Source organism: Lycium barbarum, chromosome 11 (genome assembly GCF_019175385.1).
Source record: "Lycium barbarum isolate Lr01 chromosome 11, ASM1917538v2, whole genome shotgun sequence".
In the NCBI taxonomy this organism is placed as follows: Eukaryota; Viridiplantae; Streptophyta; class Magnoliopsida; order Solanales; family Solanaceae; genus Lycium; species Lycium barbarum.
Genome location: NC_083347.1, coordinates 102,871,233 through 102,889,954, shown reverse-complemented (window position 1 = coordinate 102,889,954; position 18,722 = coordinate 102,871,233).

The following is an 18,722-nucleotide window of genomic DNA, read 5'->3' as shown; positions in this document are numbered from 1 at the left end:
AGGACAAACATGTCTTTTATGTATTATTCCACAACTCCTCCTAAAAGTAATTTGCAAGAATAAAAATTATTACATGCCAATAATACATCTCAAAATCAACCTAAGATATCTAATACTTCAACTTCACTAATTTCCTTTGGTTGTCTTCAACCTCCGGCATTAATTAATGCTCCACGGCAACCTGCAACAAAATGTCAGTTTCCTTGCAATATTTATCTATAGAGTATTAGGTCCACATATTCCACATATTTGTCCTTCAAATAATGCACATAGATAGTGAGTAGTGTCACTTAGAGTCATAGACTCTTTTGGACATTTGGTAAGGTTGACTAATGAACTTAATACACCAAGGGTATTAAGCCTCCTAGGTTTAAAATGATGCATGTCCTTACAAGGTTTTGGCTTCGCTCTACCCTAAGTAGACTAAGAATGGGTTTACTAGACGCAAGGTTCCCAAGCGGACTGCTCGAGTGAGAAGGCTACGCGGTCCCCGTTACTCGGGCACCCCGCGTATACGCCAACTCTCCTAAAATTTGGATTCTACGAAAGAAATTTGCGGGTGCGCAAAACACACCTCGCGTGTACGTGTGATAGTGTGAGTTTCCAGAAGTGGAAGAAAATATGAATGGAATGCCAGTTTAAGGAAAGCAGTAATGCACATATTATATAGAAAAAATGCACATAAGGAATGAAATACAAACATTTAGAAGTATATAAAGCAACAATATAAGGAAAATAAAGCAAAACAAAATGTCCCACAAATTATTTATTAACCTAAGTTGTTATGGTTAGAGCCTAAAGTCCCCAGCAGAGTCGCCAAGCTGTCACACCCCATTTTAACCGGGTTGATTTAGGAGTATGACATATTGGTGATTCCTGTTTATTTGTTTCAAGGAGTCGCCACCTAATTAATTTAATGGTGAATTAGGACACCTAAATATTAGCTAAGGTAAAGTTAAAACTAAACCTCCGTTAATGGTCTGCTAACCAGTGTGATTCTGGGTAAGGGCTCTATATTATCCTAAAGGGAAGGTGTTAGGCATCCTTTAGAATCCGTTAACTCACGGTTATCCTACCAACTTAGATTAATTAATTAAATTAAATATAATGCCTAAATTTGGAAAATGACTTTAAGATATTACTGAAGTTTTTAAAAGAAAATAATGTTAGTTGAAATAAGATTTACAGAAAATATAATAATTTTCACAAAAAGAGGACTCTAAATACTACTTAAAAATATAAGAAGTATAAATATTGCTTAGGTTTCAAATGAAAGCAATAAATAATGCTATTTAAAATAATACTTGTAAAAATATAACAACTCGTATAAAAGAGAATGTTAAATGCTATTTAAAAAAATAAAGCTTAAATGTTACAAAGACTTTATGTGGAAATATAATAGATGCTATTCAAGATAAAACTTGTATGAAATTAGGATATTTTGCCTATATATAATGGCTTTTGAGAAAAGGATTTATGCAATTTTAAACTTTGAATAATTCATATTATAGGAATGTAACAATATAGAAAATCTAGATTTATAAGTAGAATTCTAAATATATTGTCTTAATTAGGCTTACAAATATGCATGAACGTTTCAACTTGAATGAGTTTCGTATAAAATATGCTTGAGTTTGTAATGGCATATTAATGAAGTCTTGATACGATAAAAAATATAGTCATGCCATTTTGCGAATCAATCATTTCGAATAACATATAAGTATTAGACGTTATAAATAGTTTTGACATAACCGAAGATAATAAAATTTATGGAGTTGATGATTAGTTTTCCTTAAACTAAGTACCCGTCACTAAACTAATCTATTAATTCATTAAGGTTTATGTAAACTAGATAAGAACAAACAAATGGTTAGTATACAAATTAAATAGATAAAGAAAATATAATTAAAATGAGTTCAACCCATATTTTAAGAAAAGCTGCTATTAAATGGGTCTGGCCTATTTGGGCCATTGCTGGAAACTGTTTACCGCTGGGCTTCGGCCCAACAAATTTCTTTTGTGTGCTGCTGCAGGCCTGGGATTGCTATTGGGCTTAGCCTAGAATATTTTATCTGCTGTAGGCGCAGATTGACCCGAGAGGAGATAACGTTGGGCTTTTAGCCCAACACCGAATGCGAAAGAGGAAACGAGTCCTCGGATTCGTACGCAAGGTTCATGCATAAAAGAAAGATAAGAAGGAGATTAGTATATGATCAATAAGATTAAGCATACAAACATATGAATTTAAAACAACTCCATTGATTATGTATATTATGTATATCCAACTGCATTTCACGAACACAATATCGATATGCATTTATATGCGGATTTTTTTTAAATCGAAATATACTTATAACAAGCGCACGAAATTTGAGCGAAACAAACTGAAATATAGACTATGCATTGCACACAAGTGATGTATATTATACTTCGAGTATACATATGCGTAATTCATAGGCAAACAGCAGTGGCGCCCACATATGCATTATTGGAAATTAGCTGGAGACTTACGCAAAGTCACATAGTGTATAGCACATAGACAGGGGCTTGGACATTATTATTTGACAAGATGGACATCATATTTTAACCATACACTATTAATAAAAGGATCAATCAAATATCAGCCCGTAACTCTCTAAACCATGACTACAATCTCCACTGAATAAACAAACTGTGTTCTTTTGAATCTGATTTTTTATACTAACTGCAACACTCACACATGACAAACTCAATAACTGGGCATGGCTTCATATCCGACTGTATGCCGGCAAACAAATTTGAATATTAAATGCAGTTTCTTATCAGCTGCTATAGTAAGCAAATAAACTGAAACAACTGAAGGCAGTTTCTTGCCAACAGCAACACCAAACAAACACTAAGTGGCTAAACATATATCGACTGCTCATGTTTGCGTAGGAAACGCGACTGAAGCAAGCAGGGAAGTAGAAATAAGCCAAAATACATGTCAAAAGAGGAGGGGATGTCATGCAGGAGTCAAAGGAACATCAACAAAACAGGTTGGCGTAATCAAACAATGGTCAGAGTGAGAAAAGCAAGCAGGTCATAGCATGCAGGAAGAGGTATACCAGATTCAGACAAGAGCGCAAGTCTAAGCTCACAATCAATAAGCATGCTCACAATCGATGAGTATGTTTAGGCTAAAATACCATACCATAGAATTCCACATGGGGGCAAAACTAACTATGCAAAATAAAACTAATAGGGATGAACCTTAAAGGCAGAACCTAGGCAGTCAAATATTTCTCGAGACACTAATTAACACATAATCCTGAGGCCAATGCTATGGCATACATGTATGGTCATAACACATATTCAACATGAATTAAATGACACAGGCTTGAAGCAAACATGATTATCCAGATGTTGCACAACATTCAATCGAACTTATGTGTTCAACAGTGCAAGGTTTGGTCAAGCAGTAATGTTGGGAATGAATCAACTAAGCAATTCTCATCTTATAAGATTTACCATCTCTGAACCATTCCTATTCACTTTAATTCAGATATTACCATGAATGGTTAGAACAGTAAATAGACAAGCTTCTTTATTTTATTTTTTACCCTTTATGCTGCTTCTAGCACTCCTTAGTTGAAGGCTAGTTAACTAGATGTACAGCCCTTTACTTTAGACACATTTTAGCTTCAGGACCCAAACTAGGAAAGTCATACATTCTGAATGATGAACAAACAAATTCCTCCTTCCATTTGAAATGATCAAGCTAACAAGATTATTATTAGATGAATGCCTACCTCTCTAACAGAACATGCCACATACACAACTGAATAAGAGTTGCGAACTACGACCAACAACAAAAAAAAAACGAAATTGAGCTAAGCTAAAGTTAAGACATAAACAAATATATTCTATCAAACTTCCAGATTGCAAAACCCAAACTAAATTTAGACCCGAACATACGAGAATCATTAAGACCAGAATCGAACTAACCAATCCTGAACATGCTCGATACTACAAGTTATAAACTAAGATTCAACCAAAACGAAATAAACATGCTAACATACTCGAAATTTCGGATTCGAAAAGGAAAGGAACATGCTAACCTTTTGTGGATGCAGCGAAGTGAGGCGAAGGTCTCGATATCCACTCGAACACTATCGAATCCGAGCTTGCGATGCTCGGGTTCACAATGATACCAAAACCAATGAAAATAGAATAGAATTGATGTAGTATTCTGATTTGATAAACAAACAAGATCAAAGTGCTAATAGAACTCGGAATTTAGGTGATTAAAAGACTCATATTTTAGAGATTTTCAGGATTTCAAGAACAGCGAAAAAAAAGGGCTTGTTTCTGAATTTAATTTCAGGGGGGGGGGGGGGGATTTTGCGATTCGAAAGCCTCAATTTTCCGGGCCCCCTTTTCAACGATCATAGAAATCAATATTTATAGGGGAGATCTAGGGTTTCTTTGTGAAGGAAAGAGAGAGCGGCGTGGGGAACAAAATTGAGTGGGGATGACAGTGGTGTGGGTGTCGTGGTGTAGTGGAGGGTGTCAGAGGAGTGGTGGGAGTGGCGTCAGACGCGTGGTGTAGTGGAGTGATGGGTGTGACAGAGGTGTCGGAGGCGAGTGGGATGTCGGTGGTGAAGTGGGGATCACGTGGTGAAGTGGGGGTATGGGTGTAGTGATGGAGGATGGATGGTTGCTGGTGATGGAGGTGGGTGGCGACGGAGATGGGAGATGACGACGAGAGAGGGAGGCGGAGGAAGGTGGGGTGCGGCGAAGGCGAAGAGGAGAAATGAAGGGGAACCCCTTTAGGGTTCCCTTATTTTCTTGAAAATGGGTCGGACCAGTCCGTAAATGGACTGGGTCAATTTTTAGACTGGGTATTAAAAGAATAGACTAATAAATTCAAACACGAATTATTCCAAAAATTGATATAAGAGATATGGACTAGTCCAAAAAATATTAGGGGTTAATCGGACTTTGATTTGGGGTCCGGTAAGTAAAAATACGGACTGAGTGCAAAGAATAGTTTGGCTTCTAAATTTAAATAAAATATCTGTTTAAATAACTTGTGTTAAATATTTCTCAATACAAAATATGCAATCTTCAACGCTCGGATAAGAAAAAATGGCGTTGTACTAGCCGTGCAATAATATTCCGAAAATCCACAGTAAGATAAATACTATTATTTAATTATACAAAGATAAATGCGACGTGTGTGCGTAAGCTGGTAAAAATACTGAAATGATAAAAATTGTGAATAATAATAATAATAATAATAATAATAATAATAATAAAAATACGGTAAATAATAATAATTGATAGAATGATACAATAGCGGTATTGATAAGAGGCTAATAATTATAGTAAACGTAATATATATTTTTTTATTTTTTTCAAAAATATTAGAAGCTTAAAAATAGGTATTTTGGCAGAGAGACGGGACAAAATTGGGTGTCAACAGTGTCTAGTAGAGTCTCGTAGATCGGTACGATGAGCTCCGTACTTAGCTGCGAGAGGCTATAAGACATTTAGGAAATCTCACTTTCTTTCGTGCTACCTTATTCTAATTGGTATCTCGAAAGATCAATTGGTATTTGCCTCTTATCGATTCTCTCATAGATAGTGAGGACTCGAGCTATGATAGCCCGAGGTCAGGTGCCAGAGCCCGTAGCTATGGCTGACACCCCAGAGCTCGTGGCAGCCAGAGGGCGCGACAGAGCTAGAGGCCGCAGGGCTGCCCCGGCCAGGGGCAGGACTCTTGTGGTAGGACAGCAGCGAGAGAGATCTCCGTCTCCAGCGCCCGAGGATATGGCTCCAGCACGGACACAGCCCGAGGTTACTTCTGATCAAGCTATGCATGATACTATGGCCAGGGTTTTACTTCATCTTGATGCCCAGCAGGCTGCCGCTGGTGTTACTACTCCTGGCGGAGGTTCACAGACTAGAGTTGGGGCGCAGACCCCTGAGCAGGGACCTACTCGGGTAGCACATCCTGCTGTAGCTATGGCTCCCCGTATTGATGCGATACCTGCTCCAGGAGATGATCTTAGGCCCATGGAGGGCGTTGTTATGATCGTGTCTGATCAGGATGTTGTTGGGAGGTTCAAGAAGTTAGAGCCGCCAAAGTTTTCGGGTACTTCTTCTGAGGACACTTATGAGTTCATTCTAGATATGCATGAGTTGCTACATCGGATGAGGGTCGTGGAAACCCATGGGGTTGACTATGTGTCCTACCAGTTTCACGGCGACGCGGTATTTTGTGGCTTGCAGACCTGTGGGTTTCCCTCCCCTGACTTGGACTCAATTCTACCAGGCCTTCCTTGAGAAGTATGTGCCCCGGTCTTTGAGAGAGGCGCGTAGGAAGGAGTTTCCACATCTTGAGTAGAGGGGTATGTCTTTGGAGACCTATGTGACCCGCTTTCTATATCTGGCCCGTTATTCCACTCCTTTGATCCCTACTGAAGCCTACAGGATCAGATATTTATTGGTGGGCTAGTAGGTCTCTACAGATTTCTTGCCTTCAGATGGAGGCTATGGGGGCTTCCTTCCAGTCCATCATCGAGCATGCTTCTATGGTTGAGGGCGCTAAGGCTCGTGCATTTAGTGGTGGTAACAAGAGACCGCGTCAGACTGAGAGTTATGGTGGTTCTAGTTCGAGGGGCGCCGGTCAGTCTTCTAGGCCGCATCAGTCATATTCCGGCCGTCCTGTGCATTCAACTTTACAGGCTTTCCCTAATGAGCCACTTAAACAGAGAGCTCCTGAGAGTTCGTTTTCCAGACCAGTAGACAGGGTTGTATCATCCGGGTCCTCAGCTTCAGTTTATCAGCCTTCGTGCCCTCTGATTTGCTTTTCATGTGGAGAGGTTGGACATATTGCTAGGTGGTGTTCCCGACCCAGACGGGATTTTCAGCCACAGAGGACTCCGACATTATCTAGTGGTCGAGGTGGTGCTTCTCAGAGGGGCGGCAGTCAGTCAGGCCGCGGTGGTTCTCAAGGTTCCAGAGGTGGATCCCAGGCAGCTAGAGGTAGGTCTCAAAGTGCGAGAGGAGGATCTCAGACTGGACGTGGTGGGGCCTGTTGTAACTCATTTTCGGGTAGGCCCGAGGCAGAGGCCTCAGATGCTGTTATTGCAGGTACCATTTCTGTCCTTCATAGAGCAGCATTTGTGTTATTTGATCCTAGATCCACCTATTCATATGTATCTGCATATCATGTCGTTGGTTGGGATTTGCTTTGTGATAGCATAGATATACTTGTTCATGTGTCTACTCCGGTCGGAGATTCTGTGATTGTTGATTGAGTTTACCGGTCTTATTTGGTTACTTTTATGGGGTATGACACTTGGGTAGATTTGATGATTCTTGATATGGTAGACTTTGATATTATATTGGGGATGTACTGGCTTTCTCCTTATTACGCGATCTTGGACTGTCACGCCAAGACAGTTACCTTAGCCATGCCAGACATTCCTAGGCTTACGTGGAGGGGTACTCCTAGTCCCGCTCCAAAGAAGATTATTTCCTTCCTTCAGGCGAAGAAGTTAGTCAATAAGGGGTGTTTAGCCTATTTAGCTCATGTTCGTGATACGACTGTTGCATCTCCACCCCTTGAGTCCATCCCTATTGTGAGCGAGTTAGCAGAGGTATTCCCATCTGATCTGCCGGGTATGCCACCCGATCGTGACATTGATTTTTGTATTGACTTGGATCCGGGCACTCGCCCTATCTATATTCCGCCATATCGAATGGCACCTGCTGAGTTGAGAGAGCTTAAGGAGCAGTTACAGGATTTATTGAGCAAGGGGTTGATTAGACCGAGTGTCTCCCCTTGAGGTGCTCTTATGTTATTTGTGAAGAATAAAGATGGGACCATGAGGATGTGCATTGATTATCGCCAGCTGAACAAGGTTACTATTTGGAATAAGTGTCCTATGCCTCGTATTGATTATTTGTTTGACCAGCTTCAGGGTGCCTCAGTATTTTCGAAGATTGATTTGCGTTCAGGCTACCACCAGTTGAAGATCAGGGCTGAGGATATTCCGAAGACAGCCTTCCGAATGAGATATGGACGCTATGAGTTTCTGGTGATGCCTTTTGGGCTTACCAATGCCTCGGCTGCATTTATGACTTTGATGTATGGAATCTTTATGCCTTTTCTTGATTCTTTTGTGATTGTGTTCATTGATGATATTTTGGTATATTCCAAGAGTAGAGAGGAGCATGAGAGCCATCTTCGTTCTGTTCTTGGGTTGTTGAAGAAGTATAGTTTGTTTGCTAAATTTTCTAAGTGTGAGTCCTGGTTGGAGTCTGTGACATTCTTGGGCCATGTTATGTCTACAGATGGGATTATAGTTGATCCATAGAAGATTGAGGTTGTGAGGGGTTGGGCAAGGCCCACTACTGTTACTGAGATTCATAGTTTTGTGGGTTTGGCCGGCTATTACCGTCGCTTCGTGAAGGGTTTTGCTGCTATTGCTTCATCTTTGACCAGATTGACTCAGAAAGATATTCCCGTCCAGTGGTTAGATGATTGTGAGGAGAGCTTTCAAAAGCTCAAGCTTCTTTTGACTTCAGCTCCGATCTTAGCATTACCCGTGGAGGGTAAGGATTTCGCGGTCTATTGTGATGCCTTTGGTGTGGGTTTGGGTGTTGTGTTGATGCAGGAGGGTAGAGTGATAGCATATGCTTCCCGTCAGTTGAAGATTCATGAGAAGAATTAACCTACCCATGATTTGAAGTTGTTGGCCATAGTCTTCGCTTTGAAGATTTGGAGGCACTATTTGTACGGTGTCCATTGTGAGATTTTCACCGATCGTCGTAGTCTTCAGCATGTGTTTAACCAGAGAGATCTTAATTTCAGGCAGCGCCGATGGATGGAGCTCCTGAAGGACTATGACATCTCTATTCTGTACCACCCAGGGAAAGCCAATGTGGTGGCTGATGCCTTGAGTCGCAAGGCAGTGAGTATGGGAAGTTTAGCTCGATTGATTGTTTCCGAGCGTCCGTTGGCCATGGAGGTTCATACTCTGGCCAACAGTTTCGTTCGCCTCGATATTTCAGCTCCAGGCAGGAATTTGGCTTGTAGAGGCGAGGGCGTCATTACTGGATCGGATCCGGACTCATCAGTTTGAGGATGCTCAGTTGAGCAAGATTCGAGATAGAGTTTTAAGGGGTGAGGCTAAGGAGGCCGTGATTGATTCTGAGAGCATTTAGAGGATTAAGGGACGCGTGTGCGTTCCACGTGTTGGTGATTTGATTCAGTTGATCTTGTCTGAGGCTCATAGCTCTCGCTATTCCATTCATCCGGGGGCGACAAAGATGTAATGTGATTTGAGACAGCACTATTGGTAGCGGCGCATGAAGAGAGATATAGCTGATTTTGTGGCTAAGTGTGGGAATTGTCAGCAGGCAAAATATGAGCACCAACGACCTGGTGGGGTGCTTCAGAGGATGCTTATCCCCGAGTAGAAGTGGGAGAGGTTTACCATGGATTTTGTTGTGAGTCTTCTGAAGACCTTGGGCAAGTTTGACTCCATTTGGGTGATAGTCGATTGGTTGACTAAGTACGCTCACTTTGTTCAAGTTCAGGTTTCCTATATCGCAAAGAAGTTAGCCAAGTTGTACATTGGGGATATCATGTGATTGCATGGGGTTCCTATTTCTGTTGCGTCTGATCGAGGTACTATCTTCACTTTCCAGTTCTTGAGGGCTTTTCATGAGGAGTTGGGTACCCAATTGGATCTCAGTACAGCTTTTCATCCCCAGACCGATGGCCAGTTTGAGCGGACCATCCAGGTGCTCGAGGACATGTTGAGAGCGTGTGCTATTGATTTTGGTGGTCATTGGGATTAGCACTTACCATTGGTAGAGTTTGCGTACAATACAGTTATCATTCGAGTATTGGCACGGTGCCTTTTGAGGCTTTATATGGGAGGAGATATAGATCTCCGGTTAGTTGGTTTGATGGATTCGAGGCTTGACCTTGGAGTACAGATCTGTTGAGAGAGTCTCTTGATAGAGTGAGGGTTATTCAGGCCAAGCTTTTGACAACTCAGAGTCTGCAAAAGATGTATACGGACCAGATGGTCCGAGATTTAGAGTTTGCTGTTGGTGACCAGGTTCTATTGAAGGTTTCACCCATGAAGGGTGTTATGAGGTTCGAGAAGAGGGGCAAGTTGAGCCCCAATTATATTGGTCCATTTGAGATTGTTGACCGTTGGGTGATGTAGCTCATGAGTTGACATTGCCGCCAGGCTTGGCGGGAGTTCATCCGATTTTTCATGTTTCGATGCTGAAGAAGTACCATGCCGACAGTACCTACACTGTTCGTTAGGATTCTATATTACTTGATGAGAATTTGACTTATAAGGAAGAGCCCATTGCGATCTTGGATAGGCAGGTTTTGTCACGACCCAACTAGGGGCCGCGACGGGTACCCGGAGCTAGATACCGAGCACCACTCACTCTACTACTCATTTTACTCATTTAATAACCTTTTGTCAGTTTTACGCATGAAAGTATAGGAAACATAATTTGTATCAAAACATAATTACTTTATATACATATGCCTCTCGGCCATCAAAATAGTATATACATAATAATAGCATCTTTTGAGACCACCTGACCCACACTATGTATCTACGAGCCTCTACTGTCATAATGAATACATAGACGGAACAAGACTCCGTCGTGCCCAAAATATATATACAGATATACCAAAGAGAAATCATAAGCACCTCCGAACAATGGAGTGCTCTCCACCGCTGAGAACAACTTTACTCTATCGGGGTGACGTAAGGTCGTAACCCCCCGATTACTTTATGGAGCAATTACGGACATTCTGCCTCACCTTGAAAGGACTAGTACATAAGGTGAGTGTAGGCAAGGACTAACATCATCATCATCATCATCCTAGCATCATCATATCGTATGACTTATCTCATATAGTCATTTAACTTTTTGGAAAGTAGGAGCTCATGGAAAAATGGAAATTCGGGCTATAAGATTCATGCCATTGGAAAGAAAGGACTAGCCTCACATACCTTGCCGTTTAGCTAAGTTGTTGTCCACTTATTCTCCTTCAACACCACGTCGTCACCTTCATGAAAGAATTCGTACTTCATTAGTTAATTAACTACAAGAACGGATCGCTAGTTCTAGGAAAATTTGGGCAGTACTTCCTTCGTTTATACTACTTTTCTCATGTTCTATATCTACCCCCAACATTCACAATGATATTCGCAATATCGCAACCAAAATCATCATTCATGCACCATTAGCAAAATCTACCATTTCCCTCCAATTTTCCCATATTTCTCCCTATATCTCACCTTAGGGCTTTCGTGCATTTACTACTTGTTTCACGTTATAAACATCATTTATATCGTATTTGTACTCTCAACACTTCAACATTCATGATTCAATTCCACTATCATTCATTTATGTCACTATTTACTCAATAATGACCCATTCCTATGTTCTTCTACATTTTAAGTATCTAAGCCTTCCAATACCTTGAATCACGTGGTATAGTCATGGAACATACCTTAAATGATGATTGAACAGGCCTTGAGTTGAAATACTTCACTTAGCCAAAACCCTAGTGCCACCCTTTTAAGGATTTCTTGACTTAGATGATCCTTTGATGTGTTCATACACTTGTTTTCATGAATTTAGTGGTGTTGATCTTGATGTTCTCTTTGATTCTCTTGAATTCTTGTGGAGGAAATATTTGGAGAGTTCTAGAGCATTCTTGAGTTATATGGAAGAAAAATGAAATGAAATGAAGCCTAAGTTCCTTTTAATAATCACAAAACTGATCTTTAATGAAAAATTGTCGGGATGAACAGTGGTCGTAAACCACAGTATATGGACCGTATTGTGGTTTACGGTCCGTCCTCCGCGATCGTTTTTAAGCATTTCAAAAACATAAAGTTTGGCTAAGGGACATGGCAGTTTACGACCAAGGTTTACGGTCCGTAAACCAGTTTACGGGCCGTCCTCCAAGTCGTTTTTAGCCATTTCAACACTTTGACAGAACTTGAAATTTTTGGACAGCTGGAGGACGATTGCACTATACGGTCCGTAAATCACTTTACGGGCCGTATAGTGCCCTTTACGACCACTGAGCTGAAAATTCCCCGCCACTTTCTTATTTCCAAAAATTCATAATTAGCCATTCCCGACTTAGTAAAACATCATACACTCAAGCCCTTCATTGTTCTACTCATCACCCAAGTACGAAAAAAATTTCCGAGGTGTAACCTTCTTCCCCCCTTTTGGAACATTCGTCCTCGAATGTTCGACACTCGGGAGTTCTAGAAAAATTTTGCCAGAGTGTCCTTTGTAATTTGACTCTTCCAACCTGTCACAGCAACCCACAATATCATGGCCTTACAGGGCCATATCACACTATCAACACATCCATGACCACACACGACTAAAAGCATAATACTAAAGTGTACATACCTTACATCTTCGACGTTTCATCTTGAATCCCTTCCGGGGGTTGGAATAAATGCGGGTATTTGGCTTTCATCTTTTCTTCCGCTTCCCAAGTCATTTCTTTCCGGTTGTTGTTTCGCCATCGAACCTTGACCGAAGCGACTTCTTTATTTCGGAGTCGTCGCACCTGTCTATCTAAAATGGCAATAGGTACTTCTTCATATATCAACTTCTCTGTCACCTGCACATCGTCAACAGGGACTATTCTTGTAGGATCCCCGATACACCTGCGGAGCATCGAAACATGGAACACCGGATGGACTGATTCAAGCTCCGAAGGTAGGTCCAATTCATATGCTACATGTCCCACCTTACGGACAATTTTATAAGGTCCGATGTATCTTGGACTCAACTTCCCTTTTTTGCCAAATCTCATCACCCCTTTCATTGGCGATACCTTCAGAAATACCCAGTCATTTACCTGGAATTCTAAATCTCGTCGGCGGTTGTCTGCATAAGACTTTTGGCGACTTTGGGTTGTTAACAGTCGGTCTCGAATCACTTTAACTTTTTCAACTGCTTGTTGGATCAAGTCGGGGCCTATCAATTGTACTTCTCCGGTTTCAAACCATCCAATTGGGGATCTACATTTTCTTCCGTACAAAGCTTCATATGGGGCCATTTGAATACCGGAATGGTAGCTGTTGTTGTAGGAAAACTCAATTAATGTCAAATGATCATCCCAACTACCGCCGAAGTTTAGTACACACGCTCGTAACATATCTTCTAAAGTTTGAATGGTACGCTCGGCTTGCCCGTCAGTCTGTGAGTGAAATGCCGTGTTGAATTTGACTTGAGTACCTAACCCTTCTTGAAAAGATTTCCAAAACTTAGCTGTAAACTGGGCCCCTCTGTCTGTAATAATGGCTACAGGAATTCCATGAAGTCGCACAATTTCGTTGAAGTACAACCTCACATAATCTTCCGCCGAATACGTGGTTCTGACTGGGAGGAAATGAGCTGCTTTCGTGAGCCTGTCCACGATCACCCATATAGAGTCATATTTGCCTCGAGAACGGGGTAATCCGACAATAAAATCCATATTAATCTCTTCCCATTTCCAGGTAGGAATTTTCATTGCTTGCAATAAGTCCCTTGGCTTCTGATGTTTTGCTTTCACTTGTTGGCAGTTCGGACATTGCGCCACGAAATCTGCTATGTCTCGTTTCATGCCATCCCACCAATATAGAAATTTAAGGTCATGATACATTTTGGTCGTACCTGGATGGATGGAATACCGAGAATGGTGCGCTTCCTCTAAAATTCGCTGGCATAATTTTGCCACATCCGGTACACACAGTCTGTCTCGGTATCTAAGAACCCCATCTATGGAAACTGCAAATTGAGACTTCTCTTTCCCATGGGATACATCCCTGTGATGACACATCTGTGGATCTTCGTACTGGCGTTCTTTTATCTCCGCATTCAAGGGTGAGACTGCAGGATCATTAACACTAATTCCTGCCTTACCCGAATCAATTACACGTACCCAAGATTTGCTAGTTGATAGAGCTCACGAACCATTTCTTTCTTTTCTGAAGGGAATTCACTTAAACTGCCCATTGATCGACGGCTAAGCGCGTCTGCTACCACATTCGCTTTCCCAGGGTGGTATAAAATATTCACGTCATAATCCTTCAACAATTCCAACCACCGCCTCTGACGTAGGTTCAACTCCTTCTGCTTAAAAATATGTTGAAGACTCTTGTGATCTGTATAGATATCGACGTGCACACCGTACAGATAATGCCTCCATATCTTTAAGGCATGAATAACCGCAGCCAATTCGAGATCATGAGTCGGATAATTCTGTTCATGTTTCCGCAACTGTCTCGAAGCATATGCAATAACCTTGCCATGCTGCATCAGCACACATCCTAGTCCCACACCGGAAGCGTCACAATACACGACATAACCATCCGGCCCTTCTGGAAGTGTTAACACTGGAGCTAAGGTCAATCTATCTTTTAGCTCTTGGAAACTACGATCACAAACATCATTCCACTGAAAGTTCGCTGACTTCTGGGTTAGCTTCGTTAATGGGGCTGAAATAGATGAAAAGCCCTCTACGAACCTTCGGTAATAACCTGCCAAACCCAGAAAACTACGAACTTCTGTTGGCATCATAGGCCTTGGCCAAGTCTTCACAGCTTCTATTTTCTGAGTGTCGACTCGGATGCCATCATCTGAAATAACATGGCCTAGAAATGCCACAGAATTTAGCCAAAACTCGCACTTTGAGAACTTCGCATATAATTCTCGGGCTCGGAGAACGCCAAGAACAATTCTTAGGTGGTCTGCATGTTCTGACTCTATGCGAGAATATACCAGAATATCGTCGATAAATACTATCACGAAGAGATCCAAAAATGGCCTGAACACATTATTCATTAAATTCATGAACACCGCCGGGGCATTTGCCAATCCAAACGACATCACTCGGAACTCGTAGTGACCATATCTTGTCCTGAAGGCAGTCTTAGGAATATCTGCTTCTCTAATTCTCACCTGATGATAACCCGATCTCAGATCTATCTTGGAAAACCACTTAGCGCCCTGTAACTGATCAAACAAATCATCGATTCTGGGAAGAGGATATTTATTCTTTATTGTCACCTTATTCAGCTGCCTGTAGTCGATACACATTCGTAGAGATCCGTCTTTCTTCTTTACGAACAAGACTGGCGCTCCCCACGGCGATGAACTGGGTCTTATAAACCCCTTCTCAAGTAAATATTTTAGCTGTACTTTTAGCTCTTTCAGTTCTGCCGGAGCCATTCGATAAGGGGGAATAGAAATAGGCTCGGTGTCTGGTAATACATCGATAGCAAAGTCGATTTCCCTTTCTGGAGGAAGACCTGGAAGTTCATCCGGGAATACATCTGGAAATTCATTTACTACCGGGACATATTGGAAAACTGGTGGCCTTGCCTCCGTATCATGAACCCGAACTAGATGATAAATATAGCCCTTGGCTATCATCTTTCTCGCCTTGATGTAGGAAATAAACCTACCCTTAGGGGATGCTTTATTACCCTTCCATTCAAGTACGGGCTCTCCCGGAAACTGGAATCGAACCATTTTCGTTCGGCAATCAATATTTGCGTAACACGAAGCTAACCAATCCATACCCATTATTACGTCGAAGTCTATCATTTCCAGTTCAATCAAATCGGCCCTTGTTTGTCGGTCACATATAACGACTACACAATTCTTATATACTTGCCTCGCTATTACGGGATCACCAACCGGGGTGAACACCTCGAAAGGTTTAATCGGCTCGGGTTCCACCCCGATACAATTAGCAACATACGGGGTAACATAAGAGAAAGTAGAACCCGGATCAATCAAAGCATATACCTCACGGGAAAATATAGTCAAGGTACCTGTGAAAACATCGGGGGAGGATTCAAGATCCTGTCGCCCTGCCAAAGCATATACGCGGGGCTGAACAGCTCCTGAAGTAGATGCTCCCCCTCTGCCTCTGCCTCTACCTGCTGTAGTCTGAGAAGTCTGTGCTGTCGGACGCACTGAAGAAGAACCCGCTGCTGAACCTGTGGGCTGAGTCCCTGCTCTATCTCTCCCCGAAGGGCAATCCCTCATCATGTGACCAACTTTCCCGCAGGCATAACAAGCATCGGTACCCTGACGACACTGTCCGGAATGTAATTTACCGCACTGGCTACACCGCGGTACTGGGGGTCTCCTCTGGCTAAAATCTCCCTTGAACTGAAAATCGGAGGCCCTCGAACTCTGGCCTTGTCCCGACTGAAAAGAACGATCGGACCTCCTGTCTGAGAACCTGGGAGGCACACTGGTCGCTGACTGACCTGAGTGCCTAGAGTGCGACTGCCTCGGTCCCCCTCTATACTCGCTACTCGCTCCCATCGATCTAGCCCTCTTACCTTGTTTCCTATCACCGTCACGCTCACTCCTTTGCTGTTGTCGTTCCTCAAGATTTTGAGCGTGAGCTTGTATCCGGGAAATATCCATTCCATCTTGCAAAGAGGCCGTCAAACAATCTCTAAACAAGTGGGGTCCTAAACCACTCACAAATCTGTAGACTCTATCTCCCATGTCGGCCACCATAGTTGGAGCATATCTGGCCAACGAATTGAACTGCATACTATACTCTCGAGCACTCATGCTTCCTTGCTTTAAATTCAAGAACCTGTCCGCTCTAGCTCGGCGGACCTCAGGCGGCAAGTAATGACAAATAAAGGCATCCACAAATTCTTGCCAAACGGGAGGTGGTGCATTCTCTCCTCTTGATATCATCCAATTTTTTGTGCCATAGCACCGCCACATCACGGAGTCTATAAGAGGCCAACTCTACCGATTCGGTCTCAGAAGCATGCATAAGTTTCAGCGTCCTCAACATCTCATCAACAAAGCCTTGGGGGTCCTCATTCGGATTCGACCTGAAAAATTTCGGAGGATTTAAAGTCAAGAAATCATGGGCTCTCGTACTGGCGGAACGGTCACTCGGGCCCGCATTCGGCCGCTGTGCCTGGGCGGCAACCAATTATGTCAGTAGGTGTATGGCCTCGATCACTTGTTGACCCGAAGCAACTGGCGGAGGAGTTGGGACTGAGGCTCCTCCCTGCTCTCCTACATTAGGCGAGGCCTCATTCTGTGATTCACTTTCCTCTACATTTGCCGGAGGCTCCCTTTCTGCCCGCTTCTTCGTCGTAACTTTGTCTTTCTGGGCAGCTGTAGCTTTTCCTTTCGGCGGCATTCTGAAATCACAATGCACTTTTAGGGAAGGATAAAATCCTATGCATGGCTCTATCGCACAATCTAGTAAAAAGAAAGATGGTCATTTTCCTAAATGCCCTGTAGCCCCTTGTTTATTCATGTGGCGCACAACACACCATAAACAAGACTCTACTAGACACGGCTCGTAGACACTTCCTAGGACGAACTGCTCTGATACCACTTCTGTCACGACCCAACTAGGGGCCGCGACGGGTACCCGGAGCTAGATACCGAGCACCACTCACTCTACTACTCATTTTACTCATCTAATGACCTTTTGCCAGTTTTACTCATACTTATCATCGTAACATGTATGCATCATATGCAAGCTGCCCGCCCATGTCGGAACGGTGTGATAATCAATAATATAAGCCCGCGTCCGGGGTACCATCTCATGCCGCCCACTAGTGGTGTCTGCCCACGCCCGAAGGTCGTGGTGTATCCGTATCGCCGCCCGCCGAAGCGGTGTCTGCCCGGCCAACTAGGCCCGGTATGCAATGCTCATGCCGTGCTTATCATAAAATAATCATAATAATGTACTCATTGTAAAATACTTATCTTATCATAGCACATGCGTAAGGTTTGAGAACAACTTTACTCTATCGGGGTAACGTAAGGTCGTAACCCCCCGATTACTTTATGGAGCAATTACGGACATTCTGTCTCACCTTGAAAGGACTAGTACATAAGGTGAGTGTAGGCAAGGACTAACATCATCATCATCCTAGCATCATCATATCGTATGACTTATCTCATCATATCTTAGCTAAGTTGTTGTCCACTTATTTTCCTTCGACACCACGTCGTCACCTTCATGAGAGAATTCGTACTTCATTAGTTAATTAACTACAAGAACGGATCGCTAGTTATAGGAAAATTTGGGCAGTACTTCCTTCGTTTATACTACTTTTCCCATGTTCTATATCTACCCCCAACATTCACAATGCTATTCGCAATATCGCAACCAAAATCATCATTTATGCACCATTAGCAAAATCCACCATTTTCCTCCAATTTTCCCATATTTCTCCCTATAGCTCACCTTAGTGCTTTCGTGCATTTACTACTTGTTTCACGTTATAAACATCATTTATATTGTATTTGTACTCCCAACACTTCAACATTCATGATTCAATTCCACTATCATTCATTTATGTCACTATTCACTTAATAATGACCCATTCCTATGTTCTTCTACATTTTAAGTATCTAAGCCTTCCAATACCTTGAATCACGTGGTATAGTCATGGAACATACCTTAAATGATGATTGAACAGGCCTTGAGTTGAAATACATCACTTAGCCAAAACCCTAGTGCCACCCTTTTAAGGATTTCTTGACTTAGATGATCCTTTGATGTGTTCATACACTTGTTTTCATGAATTTAGTGGTGTTGATCTTGATGTTCCCTTTGATTCTCTTGAATTCTTATGGAGGAAATATTTGGAGAGTTCTAGAGCATTCTTGAGTTATAT